The following is a 16,081-nucleotide window of genomic DNA, read 5'->3' on the forward strand; positions in this document are numbered from 1 at the left end:
ACTTAGGGTGTGCTTTAGCGCTGCTAGGCAAGGATGGCAGTTTAATTTAAACTGCTACAGCACTGATGAGTCGTAGATGGAACGTTAAAGAAAATGAATGTTGTGAAACTGAACACTGACGAAAAATACACATATTTTTAACGTAGTGAGCTGTTCTCTTACTGTCTGGCACAGTTCAAATGTTTTTACTATACTCTAAGAATGTGTACTGTTCTATGAAAAATATCCATTTTTCTCTAAAGATCATACTAAGATTTGTCTTTTTTATAATGCAGGGTTTGTTGATATGTTCCGGTAGGAAAAATGAGAGAAATTAAACTTGAGCATTACTCTGAGAGGGAAAAAACACTAGCAGATAACAGAACCCGCTGCATCAACAACTTAAACAAAAGCCGTTGCTACGCGGGAAGTCTGTCTGTCAGTTGACTCCGTGGCGCAACGGTAGCGCGTCTGACTCCAGATCAGAAGGTTGCGTGTTCAAATCACGTGGGGGTCATGAGATTTTTTTTGTATGCTGGCGTGCTTTTCTCGGGTTATCAAAGGGGTTTGGAGACATTAGAAAGGGTACTTCTTCCTTAGTATAACTGTGGTTAGCTAAGCTAGTGAAAAATTTCTGACTAATCCAAAGAAAATAAAATGTGTCGGTCTTTCGAAACAAATGCAAATTTTGTCTGTCGATTTCCTCAGAATCGTCAACGTGACGCAATTAACCATGCGTTTCCTTCGTTTCGTGACAATTTCATCAACCACGAACCGGTCTAATATCTACAGGAGATTCATCAGTCTGTCTCCATTAGTTCATCTAGTCGACACCAGGCGAGCTGAGGGAAGTGAGAAAATTTTCCTAGCGAGAACGGCTTGTCGGTGAATATGTGAGTGAATTATGTACATTTCCAGCTTTTGGCTCTCTCTCTCGCACACTCTCCGTTGTTGTTCACTCACTGATTCAGACTCCGGTCCCATCGAATGGGGGAGAAATGTTTGCAAGAAGCTGCTCGATTCGTGTGAGGCAAACTGCTTTCCAAGATAAAACCAAGTAAGTGACAAGTTTTGTCATTGCCATTTTTTTAAATATTGATGGTTAGCAATGCCATGACGACATCGTCGTTCGGTACAAAACCGCTCAAATTGAAAAAAAATAATCATAATTTAATTCAAATATTTGAATCAGACCGAATGTTAATCCAAGATCATTGGAAGAATGTAGAACCAAAGTTTTGCTCACCTCGCAAACCACCACCTCGTTTGTGCAAGCCTCCGAATGCTTCCGAAAGTTTCCAGAACGTGATCAAAACAACAACATCCTGTGTCTGCTTATCGCGTCACAGTAGGTCGCAGTAGAGGTTTTTTTGTGTGTCTGTGTGTGTGCGGGCGGGCTGGCAGGCTTGTGAGTGTTTATATCGGCTTGGTCTAGGCAGGCTGGCAGGCAGGCAAAATAGATATTTTCGCACTGTTGGTCCAAGAAAACGAACCGCGGGGAGCCACCACTTACCAGAGAGAGAGGAGAGAGAGAGAGTGAAAGAGTCAAGGCGAAGGTGCTAGGAAAAGTGAATGTGGAAGTCCTGTCAAAACCGACGAGTTTTCGGAACCTAAATTCCTCCAGCAGGCTAGTGTCCTACCTAGGTTTTCCACCTGCACCCGAGGTTAAAACAAAACTGTTGTTTCGGCTCTGTCGAGAACCGCGTAGTTTGCTCTGATTTCGTTCGTAGACAGGCAGCTTGTAGTTTTCATCGCAAGACAATTGTGTAGGCTCTTTGTGTGCTTTTGTGTTTTTGCTTTCGGTAGGATACGGGTGAAAGTGGAATTGCTGGCGAATTCATCCTGTGTCCGGGATTCGAGCTAGTGCTGGATTGGCGGTAGAGGCTAAAAATAGCTTTACGGGAAAACAGTAAAATAAATCACCCATCAAAAGTGTGAAAGCAAAGTTTGAACCCATCAGCTCGAGAGGGTGGAAATTCCACCCCCTTTTGTGAGGTGTACATGTGTTGGTGTTGGTGTTGGTGACGTTCCGTTTTTCCAAAGGGGTTGCCTACATTGGAACGCTGCTGGGTGTGTGCGTGAATCAGCTTCTGCTTGCTAAGCTGTCATTCGAGAGGGAATTAAAATCATTGACAAGGTTTTTTTTTGTGCTGCAGTCCTAGCAAGCTATCGTAGTTAACGCCATATTGCCAAGCAGGTTGTAAACAAAAACAAGTTTCCCGGAATCCAGCGTACCGCAGAAGCTGCAAGTGTATGACGACATCGACCGCGTAGACAAATCAGCCACTTGTTGTGTTTCTTGGACATCTATTTTTCGCACTATCCCTCATTCCACCACAACGACCACGACGACGACGACGGTGGAGCAAGATTTTCCGAAGGAAAAAAAGAACAGAAAGTGAAAAACATTGACATCCTGTCGCTCGTTTGTGTAGGTTTGTGTGGTCGTGGAAGGAACTGCTTGCGCGCATTACTGCGGAGCTTTTGTGAGTATTGGTATCGTTAGTAGACAGCGGTGACAGTGATAGTGAAGACAAATAAATTTTGACACAAGCAACAAGCGGCGACATTTTCCCGGAGCCGAAGTCATCTCCCTCCACCCCCTCCTACCAGCAGCCAACCGTGAGGAAGATCGTTCATGTGACAGTGAATCGAAACCAAAAAAAAACAGTTTTCGTAGTAGTCTTATGCCAAAACTTAACCCGTTGTTCCGTTTTATGCGGCCAAAAATTGTCCTGCGAAAAGTGCAAAACTTTTGATTGATGCAAAAAGTCGTCCTGTAGTACGAACACGGTCGTTTTTTTTATTGGTCTTTGTCTGTGCTTGTTGCATCGGTGTGATCTTGTGTACGTTTGTTCGTTCGTTCGTTCGTCTTGATTTACCAACGAGAAGGAAGCAACAGCTTTCGCTTTACCCAGCGGGTTTTTCTTTTTCATCCGGACGCGACAGGAAAATAATACATTCGAAGAACGAGCCAGCCGTCAGCGAACCCGACTACTGGTCCCAGTGTTGGTGAGTGTTCATTGTTGTTTGCACGGAAAGTACTACATACTTCAAGGCTCCACGGTTTGAATTATTAATATCAAATTTATCTGCATGAATTACGCTACAGGGTTTGTGTAGTTCATCAATAATTGATAAAAGTTGTTTCCGGAATCATAGCGGGTCTGTGTGTTTGTGTTGGTGTGCTAATTTTCTTTCCCAAGACAGGTGTTCGTGTGTGAGTGTATGTGCGAGTGCGTAACTTTTGCTCCGGTCCAGATTCACTTTTCATTATTTATTTTTTCAACTCCGGGTAACTAGATTAAGGAAGCTGTTTCCTCTTTTGCTTTAGATTACCGATTTTTTGGTGAAATCTGATACATGCTTGGTTTTTAATCGTGTGGAAAGGCGAAAATAGGAGTTCGCTTTCGACGATTGAATATCGAATATTAGATTCATGGTTGTAAATTTGGTAAAGTCTTATACTCAATTTACATGCAAATATAAGGCAGATATGTGACTTCATTGCTCAACATCTGCTCTATATGTGCATTAGGGTTAGATAGAGACCTTTTGCCTTTTTCATATAGAAATCGAGGCCCGGATGACCGAGTGTCATAAACCATTCAATTCAGCTCGACAAGAACGCGAAATGTCTGTGTAAGTGTATGTACATAAAGTGTGCACTTGATTTTCTCGGCGATGATTGAAACGATTTCCACGAACTTAGATGAAAGGTGGTGTGAAAATGCCTTTCTCTTCTTTCAAAACAGTCCACAGTGGGAAAAAATCTATGAAAACCCGTATAAAAATCTGTAGCTCATGAACTAATTGAGATAGGTCAACAAACTAAAGCGTTTCTTATGTAAAAATGAATTCAATGGAATGGTTTACAATGGCCGCACGAATCGCAATCCTGCTCGTTTTACCCCAAATGTACAGCAGTTTTGGTATTTCCCACACTGGCCGCACGAAACGTTTTGGTAGCTATTTCACCCTAATTCCTCCATTTCATGAGATCCTTACTGTAAATCGTCCTTAAATCTTGGTAAAATTTCTTGCAAATTTACTAAATCTAGCTTATCTTATGTAAAAAAAGTCTGTAGAACCGAATGGAAGAACCTACACTGGCCGCACGAAACGTTTTAATGACTATTTTACCGAGATTTAAGGACGATTTACTATAAGATATTATGAAATAGAGGAATTGGGGTAAAATAGTCACCAGAACGTTTCGTGCGGCCAGTATAAGTTCTGACATTCGATTCTACAGACTTTTTTATATAAGATAAGCTAGGTTCAGTAAACTTCTAAAAAATTTTACCGAGATTCAAGGACGATTTATAATAAGATATCCTGAAATGGAGGAAATGGGGTAAAATAGCCACCAAATCGTTTCGCGCGGCCAGTATAAGATCTGACATTCGATTCTACAGACTTTTTATATAAGATAAGCTAGATTTAGTAAACTTCTAACGAATTTTACCGAGATTCAAGGACGATTTACACTAAGATATCATGAAATGGGGTAAAATAGCCACCAAAACGTTTCGTGCGGCCAGTGTACACTCTTCCATTCGATTCTCCAGACATTTTTACATAAAATCAAGCTATTTCAGTAGACCGCACTCGATTTCTTTTCAAGTTTCAGAACAAATACTACAGAAAAACCCTAAAACTGCTGAACATTTGGGGTAAAACGAGCCGGATGGCGATTCGTGCGGCCATTAAAAACCATTTCATTGAATTTCTTGGATTTTTTCACATAGGAAACACTCTTGTTTGTTGCCTTTTTCCATGGTTCCCGATTTCTTTGCGGGTTTCCTGGGTTTTTCTCCCATTGTGCAGTCTCATGAAAATATTTTTTTTCTTTTTGCCTTTCTCATATAGAAAGGTTATGCAATCACTGTGAAAACCGACTTTTGAACCGAGGCCCGGAGGGCCGAGTGTCATATACCATTCGACTCAGTTCGTCGAGTACGCAAAATGTCTGTGTGTGTGTGTGTGTGTGTGTGTGTGTGTGTGTGTGTGTGTGTGTGTGTGTGTGTGTGTGTGTGTGTGTGTGTGTGTGTGTATGTGTGTGTGTATGTGCGTATGTGTGTATGTAACGTTTTTTTGCACTAACTTTTCTCGGAGATGCCTGAACCGATTTTCACAAACTTAGATTCAAATGAAAGGTCTTGAGGTCCCATACAAAATTCCTGAATATTATTTGGATCCGACTTCCGGTTCCGGAATTATGGGGTAAAATGTGCAAAAAATTGTGAAAATAAGTGCACTAACTTTTCTCAGAGATGGCTGAATCGATTTTCACAAACTTAGATTCAAATGAAAGGTCTTGAGGTCCCATACAAAATTCCTGAATATTATTTGGATCCGACTTCCGGTTCGAGAGTTATGGGGTAAAATGTGCAAAAAAAAGAAAATATGTGTTTTAACTTTTCTCATAGATGGCGCGACCGATTTGCACAAACTTCAGTTCAAATGAGAGGTCCTGTGGTCCGATGCGTTATTCCTGAATTTCATGCGGATCCGACTTCCGGATCCGGAAATATAGGGTAAAGTGTGTTAAAAATTTTATACCATCACTGAAAAGAGCGAAAAACCGTAAAAAGTTTTCTAAATCGCCCTCAAATCTTCTCCAATTGATAGTTTTTATCAGTAGACTGTCAAACAAATCTATTTCGATTATTGTTTTAAGAATCGAAGAAAAATAATTTTGAAGAATACCACAGTATTATATATGATAGTATGATTGATATGAGAAAGGCATCATTACACCACTAGGTGGATTAAAACAGGTTTATCAAATAATTTCTGACTCTAATTTGTGCTCATTTTTGAGACCAATTAATTCAGATTGATTCGAGTAGTTCACAGAAGCTCATTTCTCAAACCAAGCGCTTGACATTTGCGTTGCCTATTTGTATGAAAAGAGTGATGCTAATCTAAAAAAGTCGGTTTTTCCAGCAATTCTAATACCTTTCTATAGAGAAAGGCAAAAATACCTTTCTTAATCCACTTACTGGAATTTTCATAGATCTTCAAAAATCACCATAGGGGAGGGTACATGAAATTACCGAATTTGAAATAAAATTTGCGCATGAGAATTCAGAAATCGAAAAATTTGTTTTGATGCCATAAGTCTTAGAATTGCATGAAACGTCGAGATTAAGTGTCATCTCGAAAATATTTTTTTGTTTTAAAAAATCGATTTTCTGGGACTCCCAAAAAGTTGATTTTCACCCCAGTTATTATTTTCACTATATTTTCCATATTTACCACGAAAAATGATTAATTGGTTATATTGGTAGATCTGGGCAGCCGGCTACCGAAAAAAAATTACTAATGTATTTACTTTAAATATGGACTGTGATATATTAGCGTAAATATTTATTCTTCCAATGTAAATCATTTTGGAAACGAGCATGACTAGATTTATCAAGGATTATTTGGTTGTTGGTTAATTAGGAAGTTTTAGGAAGCCGAATGTATAATAACGAATCGATGAGGTTTTTTTAACAAAATTTTACTTGCAATAAAAAACTTCGTGACTTCTAGGATCAAATCGGTTCATAGAATGAAATGGATACTTGACATATTTTGTTTTTATACTCAGTATAAAATTGTTGTTCTCATTTCCAATTGAAATATAATCATGACAATTCCATAAAAATAAGACAAACCGAAGGAATCTTCATTTTAAAATTTTGTTTTCAAATTAATTTAAATTCTATTTTTTTTGTTTTGACAGACTTATCAAACTAATTCCATCGTAAGTGACCACTTCCATAAATGCTTTGATCCACAATTCTTATTCGTGGAAACCAATTGATCTGGGCAGCCGGCTACCGAAAAAAATACTAATTCATTTACTTTAAATCTGGAGTGTGATACGTAAAAGCAATAGTTGATATTTATCATTCAATTCATAATCTTGAAAGACAAGCAAAAACATGGAAGAAGAAAAGCTTGAATAAGAGAAAAAAAGCTTTTCTCAGAAGCTAGATGGGAATAGACAAAAAATCATTTTGTCGTAAAATGATGAGAAAATATTTTTGAAAAAAAAACTGTTCAATGAAGAAATAATTAAGTAAAATAACCAGATTTGAAACGTTGAAAATATCTGATAACTGAAGGAAAAAAGATCTTATTTTAATATTATTTAGTTCTTTTATAAAATGATATACACTGAAGTCTTTTTTTATGCGAATTTACGTACCGCATAAAAAAAACCGCATAAAAAAAACCGCATAACTCTGAAAATTCGAATAAAAAAAACCGCATAACTCTGAAACTACGCATAAAAAAAATCGCATAACTCTGAAACTTCGCATAAAAAAAGACCGCAGAAGGGTAAACCGCATAACTCTGAAAATTCGCATAAAAAAAAAAACCGCATAACTCTGAAACTTCGCATAAAAAAACGCATAACTCTGAAAATTCGCATAAAAAAACCGCATAACTCTGAAAATTCGCATAAAAAAAGTCGCGTAAAAAAAACCGCATAAAAAAAGATCGCATAAAAAAAGACCTCAGTTTAGTTGGAAGCAGTTAGGTGAAGTGCTGTCTTTATACCAAAGATTTTGATCTGTTACAAACAAATGAATAATTTTGCTATAGGTGAGAAAACCAATTATAAAAGCATTTATGAGCATGAACTTAGCGAGGCACCTCTCGCCGATGATAACGCAAATAGGTGAATAATTTGTTGCTAATTAGTTACGGTAACTTTGAATTTGTTGCTCAATTTTTTTTTAAATTTTTTTGAGTACTTCGCTAAGTTCATATGAAGTTAGCAAAGCCTCCCTTCAAAATATGCTTCAAAACAAATTGAACCCTAGTGAATAATTTGTTGCTAATTTGTTGCTAATTAGTTACGGTAACTTTGAATTTGTAGCTCAATTTTTTTTTAATTTTTTTGAGTACTTCGCTAAGTTCATATGAAGTTAGCGAAGCCTCCCTTCCAAATATGCTTCAAAACAAATTGAACCCTAGTGAATAATTTGTTGCTAATTTGTTGCAAATTAGTTACGGTAACTTTGAATTTGTAGCTCATTTTTTTTTAAATTTTTTTGAGTACTTCGCTAAGTTCATATGAAATTAGCGAAGCCTCCCTTCCAAATATGCTTCAAAACAAATTGAACCCTAGTGAATAATTTGTTGCTAATTTGTTGCTAATTAGTTACGGTAACTTTGAATTTGTTGCTCAATTTTTTTTATTTTTTTTGAGTACTTCGCTAAGTTCATATGAAGTTAGCGAAGCCTCCCTTCCAAATATGCTTCAAAACAAATTGAACCCTAGTGAATAATTTGTTGCTAATTTGTTGCTAATTACTTACGGTAACTTTGAATTTGTTGCTCAATTTTTTTTTAATTTTTTTGAGTACTTCGCTAAGTTCATATGAAGTTAGCGAAGCCTCCCTTCCAAATATGCTTCAAAAAAAATTGAACCCTAGTGAATAATTTGTTGCTAATTAGTTACGGTAACTTTGAATTTGTTGCTCAATTTTTTTTATTTTATTTTTTTGAGTACTTCGCTAAGTTCGTATGAAGTTAGCGAAGCCTCCCTTCCAAATATGCTTTAAAACAAATTGAACCCTAGTGAATAATTTGTTGCTAATTTGTTGCTAATTAGTTACGGTAATTTTGAATTTGTTGCTCAATTTTTTTTAAATTTTTTTGAATACTTCGCTAAGTTCATATGAAGTTAGCAAAGCCTACCTTCCAAATATGCTTCAAAACAAATTGAACCCTAGTGAATAATTTGTTGCTAATTAGTTACGGTAACTTTGAATTTGTTGCTCAATTTTTTTAAATTTTTTTGAGTACTTCGCTAAGTTCGTACGAAGTTAACGAAGCCTCCCTTACAAATATGCTTCAAAACAAATCGAAGCCTAGTGAATAATTTGTTGCTAATTAGTTACGGTAATTTTGAATTTGTTGGTCAATTTTTTTTTTAATTTTTTTGAAAACTTCGCTAAGTTCATATGAAGTTAGCGAAGCCTTTCTTCCAAATATGCTTCAAAACAAATCGAAGCCTAGTGAATAAATTGGTGTTAATTTGTTGCTAATTAGCTACGGTAATTTTGAATTTGTTGCTCAATTTTTTTGAGTACTTCCCTAAGTTCATATGAAGTTAGTGAAGCCTTCCTTCCAAATATGCTTCAAAACAAATCGAAGCCTAGTGAATAATTTGTTGCTAATTAGTTACGGTAATTTTGAATTTGCTGCTCAATTTTTTATTTATTTATTTAAGAGGAGCAAGGGCGAGGATGCTGCAACATCGCACGAGAGTGAGCGAGAAACGATACAAACATGTGCGGACCAGACAGAACTCGGTTTCCGGAGAAAAAAGCGCAGTCAAAAAGTTCGTTATCGCGAAGAAATGCAACAGCTGTACTGCGCAAATAACACAGGGATGTTCTATGAGAAGATGAACAGCTCACGTAGAGGGTACACACAGTCTAAAATATGCAGTACTATGACGAGCATCTGAAAGCAGTACTATGACGAGCATCTGAATGGCAAAGCACAAGATACAGATAACGACACAGGAATCAATCTGGGTGCACGCTTAGCCAATGACAGATTCCCAGTACCTGATCTGTCGGAGATAAGTGAGCAGAACGGGTAAGCTGAGAAACAACACAGTCACGGCAAATTGCCAGACGAGCTGCTCAAACATGGAGGAAAGGCATTGGCTAGGGCGTTTCCCTGAATGATTTCAAAGGTTTGGGAGAAGCAGACTCTACCGCAAGAATTAATGGAAGGAGTGATATGTTCCATCTACAAAGCGGGTGATAAGCTTGACTGTTGCAACTACAGCGCAATAACATTGCTGAACTCCGCCTACAAGGAACTCTCCCAAATCCTTTGCCGTCGTCTATCACTACGCGCCACTACGGATCACATATTAGAGATAAGACAAGTATTCCAGAAGTGTCGTGAATACAACGTACCCACGCATCACTTATTTATTGACTTCGAAGCGGTATACGACACAATCGATCGAGAACAAATACGGTTTTCCGTATAAACTGACGCGATTGGTCAAAGCAACGATGGATAGAGTGATATGCTACGTCCGAGTTTCTGGGACGCTCCCATCTCGTAGAGGACTACGTCAAGGTGATGGATTCTTGTATCTTGTTCAATATTGCCTTGGAAGGTGTGATTCGAAGAGTGAGGATCGACACGAGTGGTCGCTTTTGGGCTTTGGGCTTGAAAGTCCGCCTTTGGGTTTTGGGCTTGACAACGTTGATATTGTGAGTCACCTAGAGATCAATATGGTAGCATACATCCTACTGAAAGCCGAAGCTAGGCGTATCGGACTGGCCATAAATGCATCAAAAACAAAATACATGAGAGGATGATACTCAAAAGAAGAAACGCTATGTCTCCCATCACGAATATTGATAGACGGTGACGATATAAAGGTAGTTGATGAGTTACTGTATTTGGACTCACTGGTAACCGTCGATAATGATACCAGTAGAGCAATTCAGAGGCAGGAAATCTTGCATACTTTGGACTCACTTCGATCGTGTAAAGTACGCCACTGCACAAAATTTAGATAGTCAATTTTGTGCAGTGGCGTACGCTTTTTTCCATAAATAAGTTTATTTCATAATACATTAGTTTTTCTTCTTCTCAATACATAGTACTTTAAACCTAATACATTTCGAATACAGTCACAACTGTTAGTATTTAATAAAACATTACTACTAGTTTCCTTAAATATCATGTTAGTGTGTCTGTATTCATTAGTTCATCTAAACACTGTTTTATCAAACTATTTGCTATTATAAATTACATCAAAGAAATAAAATATTTATTTTGTACATGATCTCATAACTATTTCAGGTCTGTTTGTATCAGCTCATCTCATTTATTCAATGTAAGATAGCTGTCTATTGGTTGAACTCATGGAAGAAAACAAACATTAAATTAGAATTCCAATGGACTTAATAAAACGATAAAGAAGTTTCATATAAGGAAGGTCACGACGAGCAAGAATGTCGCGAACTGGGATATTGGATAGTCTACTTTGAGTACGTAAGGAATTTATTAGTTGAGATCTAACTTCACGATACTCCACGCATGTCAAAACGACATGATCAATATCGCGATAACCTGCACTACAAACACAATGATTAGTCTCGAAAAGTATTGCCAATTGTTTTAGTATGCATGGGGATACTAGACAGCTGTCAATGTCATTCACGTAAAATTTATAGAGGAGCGGACTGATGCGTGAGTGTTCCGGGAAACCCATGTAATAAAACGCTAATTAGACCGGTTGTTCTCTTTGGCCACGAGATCTGGACTATTTTGACAGAGGATGGGCTGGGCATGTCATTAGGATGTCGAACAACAGTCTAGTGCAAATGGTTTTTGAATCTAATCCGGCTGGGACAAGGAAAAGAACGCAGCGAGTTAGGTGGATCGGTCCAGTGGATGGAAATCTACAAAAAACGTGCCTTGAGTAACGGACATCAGCCATGTATCAAGTTATGTGGAGACGTATGCTTAATACGTCAAAGGAAGACTCAGGACTATGCAAAAGGAGAAAAATCATCCAAATTTGGCTAAAAATTCTTTCAATTTGTTGATTATGCTAGTTTATACCCGAACGAACATTCTAATTTTTTTTAGGATTCAATGAAAAGTTTTTTAAAGAAGACCACAGTAATACATGTGAGAATATATGTAGTATACAAAAGGCATCGTCACACGATTAGAAGAATTAATTTTTTTTTTCCCTTTTTGTGGGTACTGCTTTTTCATACAAAACTCTTTTTAAATTTTCTATTAAACACGCGATACCTGCACAGTTTTATTTTAAATATATAAACAAATTGATACATTGAAACCAAAATGATTTCTTTTTTCGAAGTTTAGAGTAAATTAACAATTCAACATTGATATTGTAGTCATCACGAACTGAGTAGGATTTTTTCTTCTTGTCGTCGTAGCCCACCCAATTCGAGTTTCTTCTTGATATTCCGATATAATGTCCTATTTCTCCCGTTGATCTGCGCGTGACTGGCGGACCACGATATTCCACTGCTCCCAAAATCGTGTATTTTTCTTGTGTTTTCGGGCAACGAAAAGATTTTTTGATAGATCCCAGCTTCACGTGATCGTCCATATCAACTCCAATAACAACAACGTCCCCTGTAAAATGCATCAAAATTGATTTAAATTATAGAAACCTCTAAATTAAAATTTGAAATAAATTTCGTTTATAAAGTTTTCACATAATTACAAAGGACATTGTAAAAAGTTTTTGTCTTACGAATAATTTTAATAAGTTTTGTAACACGATGTAAAATTGCAATAGTAAAATGAGTAACAAAGCTGTTTTAATACTCAGATGAAAAACGAAACGCAGTATTACAAAAGAAACCGGTAGATGGATCGATCAAGGCGGCGAACAGCCATGAATCGAGTTAAATGGATACGCTTTCTATAGATAGCAGAGACCCGCGGATCTACGACTGAAAGAGTAAGAGTAACTCTTGTTATTGTTTGAAGATTCTTTTCAAGTTCTTTAAATTCATTATCATATACATGTAGTTGTTGAATTACCTATTCGCTGAATCTCGCTTATTTCTAATCCATTGCAATGGTCGGTTCGGCACTTGACTTCTGGAAGAATAAGATGATCCACCAAAACTTGATGAAAAGGTTTCTCAATCTCCTTTCTCGTTATCGTAATTGAAGGCAGGTATTTCATACGCGGAGTGCAGCCTGCTACACAGGTAGACTTTTCTTCAAAGCTGCCACAATTTTTGAACAGGAAATTACTGAGCGAATGCACATTGCAAGCGCCATCGATAACCTGAATTGATTCGCCTACTGGCGATACTTTCAAATAACTCAGGTATAGTTGTACCCTTTGCTGATATGTTTTCGCTTTTATTTTCTGCTCTGCCACACCTAGCACCATTTCAAAAAAAGGAGTAGTTTTCTTATTGTTTTTAAAGAACTCGAAAATTTTTTTATTATCTGTTGCAGCTGCTAGAAGAATTTGAAATATGCTATCCATAGCACAAGTATTTGTTATGGAATATTTTGTTATTCCGATTGTCACAAGTCCCAAATTCGAATCATTGCCATGTTTCATAATGGGCAATTTCCGATGATGATCGGAAAGTATTATATCGTTCATGTCCTGATTCTTTTTGGTAAGGTAATAAGCTTTTGTTTTCTTTGTAGCTTTTCCCAAGCCTCGCCAGTTCTCAACTTCATTCAGAGCTATCTTGGTTGATACATTAGAGGTACGAGAGCATGAAACGCAAATTCTTCTCTCTCCATACCCCTCTTCTTCATTTGGAATTGGTACCGAGCATCCTTCCAACAAATGGACGTTAGTATTACACGTAACGCATATGTGCGAGCCTGTCGGATAATCTCCTTTTCTACAAGCGAAACATGAGGAGTTTGGTTTGGAATATATTTCTTTTAAAGGAGTTCTTTTTGTTGCCGCTAAGTCAACGCCTATGTCGGTATCTGCTTTAACACTTTCCGAAGAATTTTTTGTGTCGAAGCAGGAATGATCGGAATTGGATTGATCCTGGTTTGCTGATAGTGAAGACGATAATTCATGGAGATATGCGGAAGATATGCTCATATCCTTCTCTGACATATTTTTGTAAGCGTCGAAAGAGAGCGTCGTAGTATTAGAGACTTGATTATCTTCGTTAATTTTTTTTTTGAGTCGCGCAATCTACTATCTTGAGCTTTCCGTCAAAATAAGTGATTAGTTCCTCCAGTGCAATATCAATTCTTTGTGTTTTCTTCAACACCTGGTTTTTTATGGCCTTGAATTCCAGTTCAACGGGAGCACTACTGGCTGGTACTCGTCCGTAATTAAACTTATCCCGGCAAACACTCGACCATAAAGGAATAGTTCTTAATTGTTTCATGAGACGACTTGAAAATTTCGGGCAATATCGAGGGTTTATGTCGTCTCCCTCCTCATTTTCTAATATTGCGTATATTTTTTGTTCTATTGATGTTACCCATTTTTTTAGAACGTCCTTTTCCTCTTCAATCTCCTCCTCAAGTTCATTCAATACCTCTGGCTCATAATTATCACTTTCTATGATGCTCTGATCTATCATATCTTCAAGCTCTTGCGGAGTGTCGGTGATCATTTCTTTCATCGATTTGAGGGCTGCCATTAAAGATGGTGTTTCTTTTCCAGCGGTCTCACTGGTCGAAATCAGCAACACTGATTCTATTATGTTTGTGGCTTCCGACATACTCCTGCTCAAAATTAACTGACCAATACAAAACATAAAAAATTTTTTAACTTCTTTTTTTTCACTTGCAAGGGATTTCGCCCAATTATTTACGTAATGAGCGACATCGATCCCTATTTTACACCTCGGTAAATTATCGGTCATACATGCTTCAGCATAGGATTCAATCGTTCCGCAACCCGTAAATACCAAACAGCAAGCATTAAGTAGAGCCTTAGATGAATCACAAACCTGCGAGGAGAGAAGATATGTTGAAATGTAGGTAAATATTCGTTGCTATTCTCTTAGTCAAAATAGTCATAATCCTGGTGTAGAATAATATTCGTTTTAATAAATAAAAACCTATTCTAAATCACCCAGTGGTATTATAATGCCTTTCTTTTGTCATCAATATACACCCCAATTCTGTATTTCGTTCGGATCGGATTGTTTCGATCGAAAGCGAAATTTTGCATTCTGTAACTCGATCGAGTTCGAGTTTTCCATACAAAAGCATAACTCGATCGAATTACAGAATGCAAATTTTTCATTCGTTGGAAAAAATCCGATTCGATCGAATTACAGAATAGTGGTAATAGTCTTATTGAATCATGTTTTATCTTTTTTATTTAGATATTTTCTGACACTAATTTGGACTCATTGTTGATATCAATTTGTTCAAATTGATTCAAGTAGTTCACAAAAACACGCTTCAGCGCTTAAGTCACATATTCGGTAACATTTCTCAAATCAAGTGTATCAGCAATAATACATTTGATCGTGATCATAGGTCACATTATGAAATAATTATGCAGGTAGAATTCATTGTTGATGTGTTGATTACGTCACGTGTATGATTATGTCTCCGAAAATTGAAGTGTCAGCCAAATGAACTCTTCGAATTCTATCCACAACTCAAGTGCATCGCCCTCATAAAATTTTACATTCAATTTGTCAGCATTGTAGAAAAATAAGGAAGTCTTGCAAATTTTTCCAGTGTTGTAAAAAAGTAGAAAGTTGTGCAAGAAACTCGTCAAGCGAACCCTCACATCAGCATATCAGCGTAACCCCAACCTTGATGTAGAAACTTTCTCATAGAAGCATGGATATTTCCGAGCATTAGTCAGTTGCGCAGATGTTGTAGAAACAAAGTCATTTTCATTGTATGGTACAATTTAGTAATACAATATATCTATATCAATTAACAGCAACGATTTACACATACGCTTACGTGTGTATAATGGTTTCGCAAAGGTAATTAAACTTGTTTTCAACTAGTAGATAAAAACAAAGTTGTGATTACAGATATGTTTGAATTAAGTAACGATAATTTATTAATGATCATTAATTCAATGTTTATTTTATTAAATAACATTGCTGTCACCTTGTTTCAGCTAGTGCAACACAAAAAAACATGTTCGTACTGTTTTGGAACATAGCTTGGTTGTATCTAAACTAGTTGCTGATTGCTGATTATACCATTGTATCTCCGGAACCAGAATTGAATGCAGATTAGTCGTTTAATTTGTTCAATATTTCAATTAAGGCTTTCAAACGAACTCAAGTTTGTTAAAATCAATTTAGCTAACTCTTGTGCGGTAAAAAACAACGAGTTTTGTCGGTTACGTCACTTATAACATTATATCACCGGAACCGAGAGGGACCTTCGCACTTAATCCACAAGTAGCTTTAAAACGAGCCTAAGCATGTTACAATCGGTTCAGCCATCTCTGAGAAATTTGAACGGAGAAAACTTGCATTTTATCGGTTACGTTACTTATACCATCATATCTCCGAAACCAGAAGTGACAGTCAACTGATCTTCAAACTTGATATACAATCCAGGAGAAGCTTTCAAAAGAACAAAA

At 37.0% G+C, this 16,081-nt stretch overlaps 1 protein-coding gene and 1 non-coding gene across 4 annotated transcripts in view; both read left to right on the forward strand.

Annotated features, from left to right (window-relative positions):
* Positions 1 to 424: 424 nt before the first annotated feature.
* On the forward strand, positions 425 to 496 carry Trnaw-cca (transfer RNA tryptophan (anticodon CCA)). The gene has a single exon. It is a non-coding gene; the product is annotated as a tRNA-Trp (tRNA).
* Positions 497 to 1,483: 987 nt separating this feature from the next.
* The window catches only part of LOC131433671 (polypyrimidine tract-binding protein 2), a 728,003-nt gene continuing 713,405 nt past the window's right edge, over positions 1,484 to 16,081 (forward strand). For all 3 annotated transcript variants that reach the window (XM_058600233.1, XM_058600259.1, XM_058600249.1), the window contains exon 1: positions 1,484 to 2,991. The gene's annotated coding sequence lies outside the window, so the exon portion shown is untranslated. The remainder of the gene's footprint in view (positions 2,992 to 16,081) is intronic.

This window comes from Malaya genurostris, chromosome 1 (genome assembly GCF_030247185.1).
Source record: "Malaya genurostris strain Urasoe2022 chromosome 1, Malgen_1.1, whole genome shotgun sequence".
Lineage (NCBI taxonomy): Eukaryota > Metazoa > Arthropoda > Insecta > Diptera > Culicidae > Malaya > Malaya genurostris.